This window comes from Bos grunniens, chromosome 19 (assembly GCF_055505025.1).
Source record: "Bos grunniens cultivar Pamir isolate PY7600 chromosome 19, Bosgru_T2T1.0, whole genome shotgun sequence".
Taxonomy (NCBI): Eukaryota; Metazoa; Chordata; class Mammalia; order Artiodactyla; family Bovidae; genus Bos; species Bos grunniens.
In genome coordinates this window covers 60,379,580-60,398,578 of record NC_141183.1, presented here as the reverse complement: position 1 = coordinate 60,398,578, position 18,999 = coordinate 60,379,580, and the positions used below count along the sequence as shown (strand labels likewise).

The following is an 18,999-nucleotide window of genomic DNA, read 5'->3' as shown; positions in this document are numbered from 1 at the left end:
CAGAGAAGAGGTATAGTGTTTGTTCATTTGTGGAATGTTGACAGATTGCTGCAAAAATTCACATGAATGAAAAACCACAGAAATGCGCTTCAATGAAGTATTTTTTTTTTAATTTACAAAAAACTGAAGTTCCTATTTAAAAAATAACCATGCATGCTAAGATGAAACATAGTGAAAAGTAGTGTAAGTTCTGTCAATGATTCTTTACACAGCTAGTGGGAAAGTGATATAAATATTTTCTCTTAAAAAGGAAGTTTTGTTATTGCACTGACTTTTACAATCTGATCTAATAATTTAGAAAAATCATGTAGTAAAATCTGTAAAATTAAAATACAAAATTCTTGTTTGTAAACTTCAGTTGGCCAAGTCTCTCCAGAGTCTTTCATGATAATGAAATGGAATGAATAGCTAAGTCACTACCTTATTTACTTTCTGTGAGGGGGAAAATTCCAGAACACAGCTTTCACACTTTCACAGTAATTATATTCAAAAGATATAAAGAAAGTCAGTACAGTTGTTTTCTTTTCTTCCCCTGTGCAATTTTCAGCTCTTATCCCACTCCTGAGTGCCATAATTGAAATAATATTGGTTTGGAGACCAGTTGAGGATTGGCCATAAATGTCACATAAAGTCAATAGAACTTAGGTAAAGATATTTCCAAATGGCATAGTAATGCACTGCAGCTGCCATGGCCATGAACAAGTGCCAGATGGCATGTGGAAATGGAATGATGCCATCATTCTTGAAGAACACAACTCCCAGGCAAAAGATTAAACCCCACCAGCAAGTTTGTGAAGTCCATTGGTGTTGTCCATTGATGTTACCACCAAGGCTGGAGAAAACCCCATCATGGGATAGATAAAGAGCTCAACGACCTTATACCTGCCAAACTCAATGACCAAGGGTGATGCATCTTGTTCTTAGTGTTTTGTACTCAAAGTTCACCAGGAAGTAATCATATCAGGGAACTAGGGAAGAATATGGGTTTGGTTTATATCAGAAGGTTTTTCATGGTAGAGAAATACATAAATGGTTCCTCCAGCTGCCATGAGCCAAATAAACCAATGCATATGAGATGCCAGGGATCCAAGTGCATGGAGATTTACCCATGGAGTGTAAGATGCAGCAATGAAGAAATAGATAACCATTCTATAATACATGTAAAAGCAATGCTCTACTGTCCTTAAGTGGCTCTTTTTCCATGACATGATGTGAAATCTGTGGAAATGATGAAGAAGGCACAGAGGTCCATTCCATAAATCCAAGTTGTTATCTTTTCCCAGCAGTCATCAGATAGCTGGTGAAGGAGGGTACTGCCCACAATGGCCGGAACAATGAGGAATGCATGTGTGTAACAGTTAGCAGCATGTTTGTAACCTGTTGGCTTGTAGCGGCCTTTGGCTGGGCCCAGTGATTCATGAACTGCTGGAATCGATTCTGAAACCTCATTGATCCTCCTCTCCTCCTCTGGGGCAGAGAGTTCTGTTTCATCAGTGCCAATGGCCAGGCAGGCGACCCTCATGAGCTGGAGTTGCTCCGGAGGCTGCTGTGTGCCTCAGGGACCACTCAACGGTGCAGAAGAAGAGTGGGCTAGGCTGGGTGATCGGGACAGGGCCAGAGCTAGACCAGGTGCCCCACTCCAGTATTCTTGCCTGGAGAATCATATGGACAGAGGAGTCTGATGGACTACACTCAATAGGGTCACAAAAAGTTATACACGACTGAAGAAAAGCTATGACAAATCTAAAGAGCACATTAAAAAGCAGAGACATTACTTTGCTAACAAATGTCTGTCTAGTCAAAGCTATGGTTTTTTCAAGTAGTCGTATATGGATGTGAGAGTTGCACTATAAAGAAAGCTAAACACCAAAGAATTGATGCTTTTGAACTGTGGTGTTGGAGAAGATTCTTGAGAGTCCCTTGGACTGCAAGGAGATCCAACTAGTCAATCCCAAAGGAAATCAGTCCTGAATATTCATTGGAAGGACTGATGCTGAAGCTGAGTCTCCAATACTTTGGCCACTTGATGGGAATAACTGACTCACTGGAAAAGACCCTGATGTTGGGAAAGGTTGAAGGAAGGAGGAGTAGGGGATGACAGAGGATGTGATGGTTGGATGGCATCGATGGACATGAGTTTGAGCAAGCTTTGGTATTTGGTGATGAACAGGGAAGTCTGGAGTGCTGTAGTCGGTGGGGTCAAAAAGAGTCAGACATGACTGAGCAACTGAACTGAAGAAGTGACTTAGCACACACATGCATAGACCAAAATATCTCATGAACATAAATGCAAAAACTCTAAGCAACATATTAACAAGTCAAATCCAACAATGTTCCAAAAGACTATTTACCACAACAAAGTGAGATTTATTCAAGTTATGCAAGGCTGGTTCAACATTAGAAAGCCAATTAATGCAATCCATCATATCAGACTAAGGAATAAAAATAAAGTAATTATAACAGATGCAGAACAAGTAGTTTAGAAAATTCTGCACCTTTTATGATAAAGAACTTTAACCAAATTATGAATTGAAGGGGTTTCCTCAACCTGATAAAGAACATCTACATGAAAACCCTTGGCTACCATCATACTTAACGTTGAGAAATGATAAGCTTTATTGATAAGGTCTGAACAAGGTAGGAATATCCACTCTCATCACTTCATTATTATACTGGAAGTTCTAGCAATGCAATGATGCAAGAAAAGGAAATAAAAGTATACAAATTTAGGAGGAATAAATACAACTGTATTATTGCAAATGCAATATGACTACTTCTTGTAGAAATTCCAAAAATATAGAACAGTCTTTTGGACTCTGTGGGAGAGGGAGAGGGTGGTATGATTTTGGAGAATGGCATTGAAACATGTATAATATCATATATGAAACGAGTCACCAGTCCAGGTTTGATGCACAATATTGGATGCTTGGGGCTGGTGCACTGGGACAACCCAGAGGGATGGTACAGGGAGGGAGGAGGGAGAAGGGTTCAGGATGGGGAACACGTGTATTCCTGTGGTGGATTCATGTTGATGTATGGAAAAACCAATACAATATTGTAAAGTTAAAAAATAAAATATAAGAAAATAAAAAAAAAGAAAATCCAAAAATAATCTTTGAAAATTGAGAAATTAGTAAGTATTTATAGAAAGATTGCAGAATATAAGTTTAATATACAAAACTCAGTCAGCTTTTATATGGCAACAACAAAGAAGTAGAATTTAAAATGAAAAGCAAATAACATTTATATTAGTATCCTAAAAACTGAGATACTTTGGTGTAAATCTAAAAATATATGTCCAAGATCTATATGAGAAAATTATAAAATTGATGGAAGAACTAAAAGACCTGCATAAATAAGACATTTTCCATGCAAAACCTCAATTTGTCAATGCATCAGTTCTTCCCAAATTAAACTAGAGATTCAATATGAATCAAATAAAAATTTCACTAAGTGACTTTGTGGATATTGATAAATTAATTTGAGTGTATATGTAGAGGCAAGGACAGAATAGTTGACACAATATTGGAGGAGAGAAGCAAAGTGGAAAGACTGGCACTACAAACCTTCAAGGCTCACTATAAAGGTGTAACTGACAATCAATACAGTTTGTAGTAATCAGGACAATGTAATATTGGTGAAAGAATAAGCAAATCAACCTATGAGATAGAGTAGAGAGCTCAGAAGTAGATTCCCATAAGTATACTCTGAGAGGCGCTCAGAGGGCTCAAACAAAGCCTTGCATACTCCAGGACCCAGAGACCCCATAGAGACTGAGCCAGACCTGCTTTTGCATGTGTCATGGAGAGGCATGTGTCAACAGTGGCCTGGCACGGGAACAGTGGCTCTGGCTGCAGAGGACCTGGGGCACACAGTGTGTGGCATAAGCCCTCTTGGAGAAGGTTGCCATTAGCCCCACCATAGAGCTACTGAGCAGATGACCCACAAACTGCAGAACAGTTATACCAAAGAAATTTTCGCACTGTTAAGAAAGTTCTAGGACCCACAACAGATTTACTAACCTGGAGATCTGGCAAAGGGAACACAGAATTTGACTTTAAAGCCCAGTGAGATTTGAACTTCCACAGAACTTCCACAAGATTGGGGAAACAGACTCTTGGAGGCCAAAAACAAAACCTTGTGTGCACCAGGAGAAAGGAGCAGTGTCCCCACAAGAGACTGAACCGGATTTGCCTGTGAGTGTCCAGTAGTCTCCAGCAGAGGCAAGAGTTGACAGCAGCCTGCTGCAGGGTTGGAGCATTGAATACAACGTGCATGCATAAGCCCTTGTGAAGGAGGTCTCTTACTGTGACTCCCCATACCATAGTTTGGACTCAGGCCAAATAACAGGGAGAGAACACAGCACACCCATCAACAGAAAATTGGATTAAAGATTTACTTCCCATGGCCCTGCCCATGAGAATAAGACCCAGGACAAGAGACAGTCAGTGTTTTCCATCAGGAAGCTTCCATATGCCTCGTATCCTTAGCCATCAAAGGGAAGACAGAAAGAATCAAAATCACAATTCCAGAAAACTAATCAAACTGGTCACATGGACCACAGCCTTGTCTAACTCAATGAAACTATGAGCCATGCCTTAAGAAGGATGTGTCATGGTGGAGAGTTCCGACAAAACATGTTCCACTGGAGAAGGGAATGGCAAACCACTTCAGTATTCTTTTCTTGAGAACACCCTTAACAGTATGAAAAGGCAAAAAGATAGGACACTGAAAGATGAAATCCTCCAAGTTGGAAGGTGACCAGTAAGCTACTGGAGAAGAGTGAAAAAATAACTCCAGAAACAATGAAAAGATGAAGCTGAAACAAAAACAACACCTAGATATGGATGTGACTGGTGATGGAAGTAAAGGCTAATGCTGTAAATAACAATATTGCATACTCCAACCTGGAATGTTAGGTCCATGAATCAAGGTAAATTGGAAGTGGTCAAACAGGAGATGGCAAGAGTGAACATCTGCCTTTTAGGAATCAGTGAAGTAAAATGAACCAGAATGGGCAAATTTAATTCATATGACCCTTATATCTGCTACTGTAGGCAAGAATCACATAGAAGAAATGGAGTAGCCCTCATAGTCAGCAGAAGGGTCCAAAATACAGTACTTGAGTGCAATCTCAAAAATGACAGAATGATCTCTGTTCCTTTCCAAAGGAAACCATTCAGTATCACAGTAGTCCAAGTCTATGCCTTAACCACTAATGTCAAAGGAGCTGAAGTTGAATGATTCTATGATGACCTAGAAGATCTTCTAGATCTAACTTCCAAAAAAGATGTCCTTTTCCTCACAGGGGACTGGAATGCAAAAGTAGTAAGTCAAGAGTTAACCAGAGTAACAGGAAAATTTGCCCTCAGAGTACAAAATGAAGCAGGACAAAGGCTATCAGAGTTTTGCCAAGAGAACACATTTGTCATAGCAAACACCTTCTTCCAACAATACAAGCGATGACTCTACACATAGACATCACCAAATGATCAATACTGAAATCAGATTGATCATATTTTTTGCAGCCAAACATTGACAAGCTCTACACAGTCAGCAAAAACAAGACAGGAGCTGACTGTCAGTCAGATCCTAAACTCCTTATTCAAAAATTCAGACTTACATTGAATAAAGTAGGGAAAACCACTAGACCATTCAGGTATGACCTAAATCAAATCCCTTATGATTATACAGTAGAAGTGACAAATAGATTCAAGGGATTACCTCTGATAGACAGAGTCCCTGAAGAACTATGAATGGAGATTTGTGATGTTGTACAGGAGGCAGTGATCAAGACCATCCCTAAGAAAAAGAAATGGAAAAAGGAAAAATGGTTGTCTGAGGAGGCCTTAAAAACAGCTGAGAAAAGAAGAAAAGCTAAAGGCAAAGGAGAAAAGAAAAGATACATCCATTAGGGTACAGAGTTCCCAAGTATAGCAAGGAGAGATAAGAAAGCCTTCCTCAGAGATCAATGCAAAGAAATAAAGGAAAACAATAGAATGGGATAGACTAGAGATCTCTTCAAGAAAATTAGAGATACCAAGGGAACATTTCATGCAAAGATGGGCACAATAAAGGACAGAAATTGTATGTACCTAACACAAGCAGAAGATATTAAGAATAGGTGGCAAGATGACACAGAACTATACAAAAAATATCTTCATAATCCAGATGAGTGATCACTCACCTAGAGCCAGACATTCTGGAATACAAAATCAAGCAGACCTTAGGAAACATCACTACAAACAAAGCTCATGGAGGTGATGGGATTCTAGTTGAGCTATTTCAAAACCTAAAAGATAATGCTGTGAAAATGTTGCACTCAAAGTATCAGCAAATTTGGAAAAGTCAGCAATGGCCCCAGGACTGGAAAAGGTCAGTTTTCATTCCAATCCCAAAGAAAGGCAATACCAAGAATTTTCAAACTATCACACAGTTGCACTGATTTCACTCACCAGCAAAGTAATGCTCAAAATTCTCCAAGTTAGGCCTCAACAGTACGTGACTTGAGAACTTCCAGATGTTCAAGCTGGATTTGGAAAAGGCAGATGAACCAGAGATCAAATTGCCAACATCCTTTGGAGCATAGAAAAAGCAAGAGAATTCAAGAAAAAAACATCTACTTCTGCTTTACTGACTATGCTAAAGTATCTGACTATGTGGATCACAACTTACTGTGGAAAATTCTTCAAGACATGGGAATACCAGACCATCCTACCTGCCTCCTAAGAAATCTGTATGCAGGTCCTGAAGCCACAGTTAGAATCGGACATGGATCAACAGACTTGTTCCAAATTGGGAAAGAAGTATATCAAGGCTGTATATTGTCATCCTGCTTATTTAACTTCTATGCAGAATAAGTACATCACATGAAATTCTGGGCTGAATGAAGCACAAGCTGGAATCAGAAATATCAATAATCTCAGATATGCAGATGACACCACCATTATGGCAGAAAATGAAGAGGAACTAAGGAGCCTCTTGATGAAAGTGAAAAAAGAGAGTGAAAAAGCTGGCTTAAAACTCAACAGTAAAAAAAAAAAAAAAAAAAAAAACAGATTGTGGCATCAGTCCCATCTCTACATGCAAATAGATGGTGGAACAATGGAAACGGTGACAGACTTCATTCTCTTGGGCTCAGAAATCACTGCAGATTGTGACTGCAGCCATAGAATTAAAAGACACTTGCTCCTTGGAAGAAAAGCTATGACCAATCTAGACAGCATGTTAAAAAGCAGAAACATTTCTTTACAAACAAACTTCCATATAGACAGGGATATCTTTTTTTTTTTCCATTTCTCATGTATGGATGTGAGACCATAAAGAAAGAAAGTTGAACACTTAAGAATTGATGCTTTTGAACTATGGCATTGGAGAGGACTTTTGAGAGTCCTTTGGACTGCAAGGAGATCAAGCCAGTCAATCTTAAAGGAAATTGGTCTTGAATATTCACTGGAAGGACTGATGCTGAAGCTGAAGCTCCAATACTTTGGCCACCTGAGGAGAACTGACTCATTGGAAAAGACCCTGATGCTGGGAAAAATTGAAGGCAGAAAGAGGTGGATGACAGAGGATGAGATGGTTGGATGGCATCACTGACTCGATGGATGTGAGTTTGAGCAAGCTCCAGGTGTTGGTGATGGATAGGGAAGCCTGGCATGCTGCATTCTATGGGGTTCCAAAGAGTCGCACATAACTGAATGATTGAATTGAACTAAACTGAAGTGTACTCTCTTCATCTTTGACAATGGAGCAAAGTTAGTCTTTTCAATAAAAGGTGCTGGCTGAAGTAACTAGACATCTCTACACAAATAAATGAAGGAAAATGATACATAGTCATTATACTCTTAACAAAAATTACTCAAAGTAGATCATAAACATAATATAAAATACAAGTATAAAAATCCTAGTAGATAACACCAGAGTAAATTTATATGACCTTTCCTATGGTGGTGACTGTTCAGATGCAATACCAAAGCACAGTTCATGAAAGAAATAATTGCTAAACATACTTAATTAAAACTGAAAACTTTTGTTCTGCAGAAAATACTATGAAGAGAATGAGAAGATAAGCCACAGGCTGGGAGAAAAAAATTGCAAAAGATATATCAGATGAAGACTGTTACTGGATACAAAGTACACAAAAATTCAACAATAAGGAAACAGACAAGCTGATTTAAAGATGTACAAAACATCTGAGTAGATATCTCATCAAAGAAGATAGATAGTAAAAAAGCATATGAAAATACATTATATATCACTTCATTATGGAAAAGCAAAATAAAACAATATTGAGTATGACATACTTATTAGAATGGCCAAAATTCAAGTCTTTGACAATGCTGAATAGTGGTGAGGATATTGAACTCTCATTTATTCCAGATGAGAATGCAAAATTGTAGAGCTCCTTTGGAAGACAGACTGCCAGTTTTTTTCAAAGAGAAACACTCTTACTGCAGAAGAGAATCCAGTAACTGTGCTCAAATGTATGAAAAACTTATGTCTACACAAAACCTTCACATGGATATTTATAGCAGCTTCATTTACAATTGTCAAAACTTGGAAACAACTAAGATATAATCGGAGAAGGCACTGGCAACCCACTCCAGTACTTTTGCCTGGAAAAATCCCATGAATGGAGGAGCCTGGTAGGCTGCAGTCTTTGGGGTCTCGACGAGTCGGACACGACTGAGAGACTTCACTTTCACTTTTCACTTTCATCATTGGAGAAGGAAATGGCAACCCACTCCAGTGTTCTTGCCTGGAGAATCCCAGGGATGGCAGAGCCTGGTGGGCTGCCGTCTGTGGGGTTGCATAGAGTCGTACACGACTGAAACGACTTAGCAGCAGCAGCAAGATATAGTAGGTTGCTTTAATAGGAGAATGGATAGATTGATTGTGGTACATCCAGGCAATGGAATATTATTCAGTGCTTTGTATAAATGCCCTACCAAGCCATGGTAATATAGAGAGGAAACTTAAATACATATTACTAAAAGAAGCCAATCAGAAAAGTTATGTACTGTGAGTCCGACCAAATGACAGTTTGGAAGAGGTAAACCTATGGAGACAATAAAAAGATCAAATGTTTCCAGTAGTTGCTAGGAAGTGGAGAGGGATATGTAATCAGAATACAGAGGCAGTGAGAATGTTCTGTATGACACTACAATGGTACATATATGTCATTATATATGTGTGAAAAATCATAGAATATATAACACCAAGAGTATATATATAACACCAAGAATATATAACACCATAATGCAAATTATCGACTTTGGGTAATAATGTAAGCTTACTGACTGTAACAAATATATCTCTACAGTGTGGGATATTGATAGGAGGGAGTCTTGTTGGTGGACTTCTCAGGATATATGAAAACTCTCCAAATATTTTGTTTAATTTCACCTTGAACCTAAAATTTCACTTAGTATAGATTGTATATGGGCTTCTCAGGTGGCATTAGTGGTAAAGAACCTTCATGCCATCATAAGAGATGCAGATTCTATCCCTGGGTCGAAAATATCCCTTGGGGGAGGGCATGGCAACTCATTCCAGTATTTATGTCTGGAGAATCCCATGGAGAGAGGAACCTGGCAGGCTATAGTCCATAGGTTTGCAAAGAGTCTGACATGACTGAAGCAATTTAGTGTGCACACATATATATATATATATATATATATATATATATATATATATATATGTGTGTGTGTGTGTGTGTGTATGCCTGTTAAATTGGAGAAGCCAAGATAAATAACTAAAAGGGTTTAATGTTAAAAAATAGAAAAATACCAAGGCATGAATACACTCACATATACACACACATTGAATATTGACTTCTGATGTCCCCTAGGAGTACATGTATGCTTGCTCAGTCTCAGTTGTGTTTGACTTTTTGCAATGATATGGACTGTAGCCTGCCTGGCCTCTCTGTCCAAGGGATTTTCCAGGCAAGAATACAGGAGTCAGTTGCCATTTCATCTTCCAAGAGATCTTCCTGACCTGGCGATTGAACCTGCGTCTTCTACATTGGCAGGCGGATTGTTTACCACTGAGACACCTGGGAAGCCCCTCCCTTAAGAGACAAGCAATTTAAATAAAGCTGAGATATGCAGCCTATGCTGCACAAGAATGATTTTATGTATTGGTTTGTTAACTTTGAAATATGTCTCTTTACCCCTTAACCCAAGGTAAAAAATCTATAGGCTTGGGTAATGCCTTCACTTGAGATTTGTTTACAGGTTCCGCATATGAGCCTTTGCCACTCTACTTAGGTTCCATCAGCCATAAATTTTCGAATCAGAAATTCCTCTTGATTTCTGAAATGAAACTACTGCAAGGCAAGCTATGGGCAGTTTGAGATTTGTTATTCAATTTTCTCAAGACCAAAAAATGTGCTGTACCACTTAGACTTCAGCCATGTATTAGCAATCTACAGTTTCTGCCTTTGAGGGCTGACAGCTTCAGTGAGGGAAAATAGGATTTTGAAAGCTGTGGGAATTCAATCATCAACAATGCTCTCACAGGCTCTCTTCCAATGTATTGGGCCTGAGTAAAGGAAATGTTACTTTTGAAAGTTTGCATTGCTATTGAGCCAAAGAAAAATTAGAAACAAAAAACAAAAATCAAACACAGCATATTTTTTATAATCTATCTGTGTTCCATCCTAGCCATCCTGCATTTTCCTATTTGTTCATTTGTCTACTTCATTGTCAGATGCAAGACTCTGTGTGTGTGTGTGTGTGTGTGTGTGTGTGTGTATCATAAATGTTGAGATATTTTAATATTAGAAGTTACTAAACACAAAATATAGATATAACTAGATAATTCATTTCCTTCTTTTATTTTCAGAGGTACAAAAAGCAGATTAAAAAAAAAAAACTGTGTGCATAAACAGATGTGAAAACAAATATAGGATTTTTCCATTGAGACAGGAAGCAACAGAGTTTCTATCAGTTCAGTTCAGTTCAGTCACTCAGTTGTGGCTGACTCCCTGTGGTCCCATTGACTGCAGCTCACCAAGCTTCTCTGTCCATCACCAACTCCCAGAGTTTGCTCAAACTCATATCTGTCAAGTTGGGGATGCCACCCAACCATCTCATCCTTTGTTGTTCCCTCCTCCTAATACTGTCAAACTTTCCCAGCATCAGGGTCTTTTTCCACGAGTCAGTTCTTCCCATCTTTGGTGGCCAAAGTATTGGAGTTTTAGCTTCAGCATCAGTCCTTCCAATGAATATTCAGGACTAATTTCCTTTAGGATGGATTGGTTGGATCTCGTTGCAGTCCAAGGGACTTTCAAGAGTCTTCTCCAATGCCACAGATCAAAAGCATCAATTCTGCACTCAGCTTTCTTTATAGTCCAACTCTCACATCCATACATGACTACTGGAAAAACTATAGCTTTGACTTGATGGAATTTTGTCAGCAATGTCTCTGCCTTTTTAATATACTGTCTAAGATGGTCAAAACTTTTCTTCCTAGGAGCAAGTGTCTTTTAATTTCATGGCTGCAGTCACCATCTGCTGTGATTTTGGAGCCTCCCACAACCAAATAAAGTCTGTCATTGCAGTGATTTTTGGACCTCCTCCGCCCCAAAACAAATAAATAAAGTCTGTCACTGTTTCATCAAACTTTCTAATGATTAAGGACATGAAAGTGAAAGTCACTCAGTTGTGTCCAACTCTTTGTGACCCCATGGTCTACACAGTCCATGGAATTCTCCAGCCCAAAATACTAGAGTGGGTTGCCATTTTCTTCTCCCCTCTCCAGGGGATCTTCTCAACCCAGGGATCGAACTCAGGTCTCCCACATTGCAGGCAGATTCTTTACCAGCTGAGCCATAAGGGAAGCCCAAGGATACTAAGAAATTTTTCATGTGGCTATTTTCCATTTGCCTGTATTTTTCAGAAAATAGTTTGCCCTGGCCTTCTCCCATTTTAATTTTTTTTTCAGATAAATGAGTTCTTTGTATATTTAGTATAATAATATCTTATCAGAAATACTGTTTGCAAGTATTTTCACCGATTCAGTAGGTTGTCTTTGATTTTTTAAAATAGTTTCCTTAGCTGTGCAAAAACCTTTTTTTAATTTAGAATTGTTTCACTTGTTTATTTATTTTTTTCTTTTCTTCCCCTTACTTGAGGAGACAAATTCAAAAATATCACTAAGACAGATGTGAAAGAGGGTACTGTGCTTACTCCAGTTTAATTTTTCTTACTCAAGATTGCTTTGGCTATTTGGGTTCTTTTGTGTCTCCATACAACTTTAAGATTTATTATTCTAGTTCTGTGAAAATTGCCACTGGTAATTTGATAGAGATTGCATTGGCTCTGTAGATTGTCTTGGGTAGTATTGTCATTAGGGTAGTCTTGATTCTCCTAATCCAAGGACATGGTATATTTTCCAGTTGTTTATGTCATCTTTAATTTCTGTCATCAGCATCTTTAACTTTTTGGAGTATAAGTTGTCTTCTTAGGAACATCTACTCCTAGCTATCTTATTCTTTTCAGTGAGGTGGTAAATAGGATGATTTCTTTAATTTTTCTTTATCTTTCATTATTAATGTATAGAAGTGGAACAGATTTCTTGTATTAATTTTGTAATCTACAACATTACCAAATTCACTGTTGAACTCTTAATTTTCTGGTAGCATCTTTAGGATTTTCTATCTATAGTATCATGTCATCTGTAAACAGTGACAGTTTCATTCCTCTTTTCCAATTTGGATTCCTTTTGTTTATTTTTCTCTTGTGATTATCACATTTAGGACTTCCAAAACAATGCTTTCAGTATTTCATCATTGAATGTGGTATTAGCTAAAGGTTTGTCATATATGGCCTGTATTATATTGATGTATGTTCCCACTATGCCCAATTTCTGAAGTTCTTTTTTTTAATCATAAATGATTGTTAGATTTTATCAAAAGTTTTTCTAGATCTTTTGGGTTATCATAAGTGTTTTTCTTTTTTTTTTTTTTTTAGATGATAAGAACTGTCACATTGATTGCCTTGTGGATATTGAAAAATCCTTGCACCCCTGGGATAAATCTCACTTTATCATGTTACATGGCCTTTTAAATGCATTGTTTGACTCAGTTTGCCAGTATGTTGTTGAGGATTTTTGCCTCTGTGTTCATAATTGGTGCATGCATTCTCAGTTGCTCAACTGTGTCCAACTGTTTGCAACCCCATGGACTGTAGCCCTCCAGTCTCCTCTGGTCCAAGGGATTTTCTTAGCAAGAATACTGGAGCTGGTTGCCATTTCCTTCTCCAGGGGGGTCTTCCCAGCAAAGAAATTGAACCCACATCTCTTGCCTCTCCTGCATTACAGGCAATTCTTCACCACCGAGTCACCAGAGAAGCTCCATACTGGCCCATAATTTTCTTTTTAATGATATCTTTGTTTGCCTTTGGTATTAGGGTGATGGTGGCATCATAGAAATAAGTTAGGAGTATTCTGTCCTGTGCAATTTTGGGGAAGAGTTTCAGAAAGATAGCTTTTAATTCTTTTCTAAATACTTCATAGCATTTACTTATACACCCATCAGGTCCTGGAATACTGTTTGTTGGGAGCATTAAAATTACTGTTTCAATATCAACACTTGTGATTCAGTTCAGTCACTCAGTCGTGTCTGACTCTTTGCGACCCCATGGACTGCAGCATCCCAGGCTTCCCTGTTCATCACCAACTCCCAGAGCTTGCTCAAACTCATGTCCATCGAGTCAGTGATGCCATCCAACCATATCATCCTCTGTCACCCCATTCTCTTCCTGCCTTCATTTTTTCCCAGCATCAGGGTCTTTTACAATGAGTCAGTTCTTCCCATGAGGTGGCCAAAGTATTGGAGCTTCGGCTTCAGCATTTGTCCTTCCAATGAATATTCAGGACTACTTTCCTTTAGGATTGACTGGTTTGATCTACTTGCTTCTCCAGCACCACAGTTCAAAAGCATCAGTCCTTCAGCACTCAACTTTCTTTATGGTCCAACTCTCACATCCATACATAACAACTGGAAAAAACATAGCTTTGACTATACACACTTGTCCATAAAGAAATATCTCTGCTTTTTAATATGGCAGAAAGTTAATATATATATAACTAAATCTATTTTCTCTATGTCACAAACTAACACATTTTAAACCAACTCTATCTCCATTAAATTAAAAAAAAAAGAAATTTTAATGCAATTAATTATCTTTGAAAAGATAAAAAAAGTTATTAAATAACTAGACAGACATTAATAGAAAGAGGGAAAGACCCAAGTAAGTAAAACTAATATGAAAAGAGAAGTTACTGTTGACACCACAGAAAACAGGAATCAAAAGAGATTACTACTAGCAACTGTATATCAAAAATACAGAAAAGCTAAAAGTAAATGATAAATTCCTAGAAACATATAATAACACAAACTGGATAAGAAAAAAGAAAACCTGAACAGAGAACCACTGAGAACACTAAATCACAAATTTAAAGGACTCGCAACAAGCAACAAAAGACCAGAACTAAATAGCTTTGTAGCAAGACCCACTGAACTTTGCAATCCAGGATGTCTGGCTCTAGGTGAGTGGCAGCACCATCATGGTTATCCAGGTCTTCCTAACCTTTTTTGCTAAGTTCTTCTGTCTGTACCCGCCACTGCCCCACTTCTCAAATCTCTTCTGCTTCTGTTAGATCCTTGTGATTTCCATCCTTTACTATGCCTATCTTTGCATGAAATATACCCTTAATATCTCCAAATTTCTTGCAAAGATACCTAGTTTTTCCCATTCTACTGTTTTCCTCCATTTCTTTGCACTGTTGGCTTAAGAAGGCTTTCTTATCTCTCCTTGCTAAAGGAAATCAGTCCTGAATATTCATAAGAAGGACTGATGCTGAACCTGAAACTCCAGTACTTTGGCCACCCGATGTGAAGAACTGACTCAACTGAGAAGGCCCTGATGCTGGAAAAGACTGAAGGCGGGAGGAGAAGGGGATGACAGAGGATGAGATGGTTGTATGGCATCACCAACTCAATGGACATGAGTTTGAGGAAGCTCTGGGAGTTCGTGATGGACAGGGAAGCCTGGTGTGCGTCAGTCCATAGGGTCACAAAGAGTCGGATATGACTAAGCAACTGAACTTAACTGAACTGATGCAACAATAGAAGACTGCAGGCCTCCAGGGGGCAGGCTAAGCTCCCTGGGATGAGGTAGGAGAGAGGATAGAGACATAAAAAAAGGGAAGAGATGGAGAACTTCAGGGTGGGAGCTTGTGCCCTAAGGGAGGGAGGGAGTCATGAAGGAGGAAGAGTTTCCCTGCACTTGGAAGTTCCCTCGAAGGCAGACCCAAGAGGAAGCTATGGAATCTTGGAAAGCCAGGCAAAGCAGGAACTTAGATGGCAGAAAACAGAGAAAGCTGCACTTCTCAGCCCAGAAACAGCTCACAGACTGTGGCCTTGACTACAGAGTGGGATAGGGGAACTGAGAGAAACCTACAGAAGCCCTCCGTCATAGAGGGTGGGCCCAGGGTGCTAAGAGAAGCACAGCACACAAGTCTCTGCAGCTCTCACAAGCCTTGCTATGCAGTCTAGACCTTGGGGAGCGACAGAGAGGCAAACACAAACCCCTGCAGCACACACAAACCATGTGGCATAGAGGGTGGGCCCAGGGAGCCGAAACAAGAGCACAGAAGCCCTATGACATAGAGAGCAAGCTCAAGAAGCTGAGGGAAGCCCACACAAGTCACCATGATGCAGACGGCATGGTTTGGGAGCTGAGAAAAGATCAACACAAGCCCCTACCTAGTCTGTTTCCGCCTGCAGTTCAGGGTGGGACCAGGGGACAGAAGCAATGGTAAAGATTCCAGGGAGAAGTAGGGGGCTGGAGGCAGTGAAGATATCCTGAGAGGGCCATTTCAACATGGCTATGAAAATAGATGTGTCTAACACTGCCAAAGCCAGAAGGACTGCCCCAAAACATCCTGAACACAGTCGTGTCTGACTCTTTGCAACCCCATGGACTGCAGCACATCAGGCTTCCCTGTCCATCACCAATTCCCAGATCTTGCTCAAACTCATGTTCACCAGGTTGGTGATGCCATCCAACCAGTTTATCCTCTGTGGTCCCCTTCTCTTGCCTTCATTCTTTCCCAGCATCAGGGTCTTTTCTAAGGAGTCAGTTCTTCACATCAGGTGGCCAAGGTATTGACCCCATAGACACCCCCAAAACCTACTACTGGACACTGTACTCATTGCCCTTCAGAGAGATGAAATCCAGCTCCATCAAAGAGAATACAGGCAGAAGCTCCCCCAACAAGGAAAACATCACAGAACACTAATCCAACCCCATCCATGCGGTCAGGCTCCACAATCCAGAAGAACAATGACCTTAAGAACCTTTTTCTTTTCTCGGTTTTAAATCACACTGTCTATTCCCACTACAAAATTCTACCTTCACATTAGCCTTTTGCAGTGCTGTGGAGTATTACTCTTTGTTTTTCTTGTTTTAGGGAGGGGTGTTCAGGATTGGGAACACGTGTATACCCGTGGCGGATTCATGTTGATGTATAGCAAAACCAATACAATATTGTAAAGTAATTAAAAGAAAAAAAAAAAGAAATTAAAAAACATCTTGGATATTAAATAAATAAAGAGTAACATTCTGTGGGGAAAAATAAAATAAATGTTTTTTTAAATATGTTTTTCACCCTTTTTTGTGATTCTTCTGATTTTGCTTTGGATATATTTGTCTGCTTTTCTTATAGTTCTTTACTGGCTGTAGCTATTCCTGAATATATATAAATCTTCACATATGTCTATTTATTTTTTCTTTTCAAAAATTTTTTTTACATTCTCTTCTACCCTTCATTTTTTTCTTTTCTCTCCCTTCTCCTCTTTTTTTCCTTTTTCTTTTTGCTTTTTTCCTTCACTCTTTCTTTTTTCACCATGTAAGTTACATTGTTGTGCTCTCTTTGCTATATTCCCTAAGTGGCACTCTGCTCAAACTCAGTTTTCCAGGTTGAGAGTTACTTATTTCTTCTTTTAATTGGTTGATATCATTTTTGGTTTCCCTTGTTCATCAAGTCAATCTCCTGTAATCTTTTTGTATTATGCCATCATTTCTCTAATTACCTGCTTGATCTTGCATTTATCATCTATCTGGGTTCAACTTTTATTTCATGTAACGCTTTGCTTTTTGTCTTGGTGTGTATGCTTTAATCCCTTTAATCCCATCATTAGCTACTTATGGAGCCCAAATCCCCTGATCAAGGGTTGCACCTGAACCAGTGAGGTGAGAGCATTGAGCCCAAGATCCCAGATGCCAGAGAATTCCTAATCCCAGAGGATATTAGTTACTGAGAACTTTGACACCTGTACACAAAGCTTAATACTACCCAGCTATTGAAAGTATACACTCCAGGGCAATTTTCCCAAACAAAAAGCAAGACAAAAATACAAAAACAATCAACAGACAGGAGTCCCACAGACACTGTGAAATATACTACCTCACACAGCCTTGCCCATCAGAGGGAAAAATTAAAAGAAAATAACCTCACCTCCTCCCACTAGAGTACAGACACAAGTCACCCCTAATAATAAAACAACAGAAACCACAACCAAACTTTCCCTCCAAGGTCAAAAAAGAAAAGGAAGATGGAATACAACCCTAAAGCCTGGAGAAAGGAGACCTCAAATGGAACACGTTAAAAAAAAAAAAAAAAAAAAAAAACAGAAATACAGCACAATACTGAAAGGAAAAATCTACAACCAAGATTACTATACCCAGCAAAGACCTCATTCAGAACTGATGGAGAAATCAAAAGGTTTACAGACAAGCAAAAGTTAAGAGAATTTAGAACGACTAAATCAGCCTTACAACAAATAATAAAGGAACTTACATAGGCAGAAAACACAAGAGAAAGAAAGACTTACAAAGCAAACCCAAAACAATTGATGAAATGCCAATAGGAGCATATATCTAAATAATTACTTTAAATGTAAATGGATAGCATGAATCCACCAAAGCGTACATACTGACTGAATGGATACAAAAACAAGACCCATATAAATGCTGCCTACAAGAGAGCTAATTCAGACCTAGAGACACATACAGACAAAAAGCAAAAGGATGGAAAAATGTTATTCTATGTGAATGGAAACCAAAAGAAAGCCAGAGTGGCAATCATTATTTCAGACAAAATAGACTTTAAAGAATATTATAAGAGATAAAGGAGGATACTAGATACTGATCAAGGGATCAATCCAAGAAGGCATAACAATTATAAATATTTATGCACCCAACATAGGAGCATCTCAATACATAAAGCAAACACTAACAGGAATAAAAGGGGAAATTGACAGTAACACAATAATAGTAGGGAGCTTTAACACACCACTTACATCAGTAGACAGATCATCACAACAGAGAATCTAAAAGGAAACCCAAACCTTAAATGAAACATTAGGTCAAATGGACCTAATAGATACCTTCAGGCCTTTCCATCCAAGTGCAGAAGAATATACTTTCTTCTCAAGTGCACATAGAACATTCTCCAGTATAGGCAACATCTTGGGCCACAAATCAAGCCTTAGAAAATTTAAGAAAATTGAGATCATATCAAGTATCTTCTCTGACCACAATGCTATGAGATTAGATATCAACTATGGGGAAAATAAAACTGCAAAACACCCCCCCCACACACACACACACACAAACTCATGGAGATTAAACAATACATTACTAACTAACAAAGAGGTTCCTTCAGAAATAAGAAGGGAAATAAAAAAAAACTCCTAGGAACAAATGATAATGAATATATGATGACCCAAAACCTATGGGATTCAGCAAAAGCAGTTCCAAGAGGGAAGTTTGTAACAATACAAGAAGAAAAACATAGAACAGACAACCTAACTCTATACCTAAAGCAGCCAGAAAAAGAAGAACAAAAAACCCCCACCGTCAGCAGAAGGAAACAAGTAATAATGACCAGAGCAGAAATAAATGAAAAAGAAAAGAAGGAAAA

General features: G+C 38.7%; 1 pseudogene; it reads right to left on the bottom strand.

Annotated features, from left to right (window-relative positions):
- Positions 1-543: 543 nt before the first annotated feature.
- On the bottom strand, positions 544-1,449 carry LOC147352801 (monocyte to macrophage differentiation factor-like; annotated as a pseudogene).
- Positions 1,450-18,999: the final 17,550 nt, after the last annotated feature.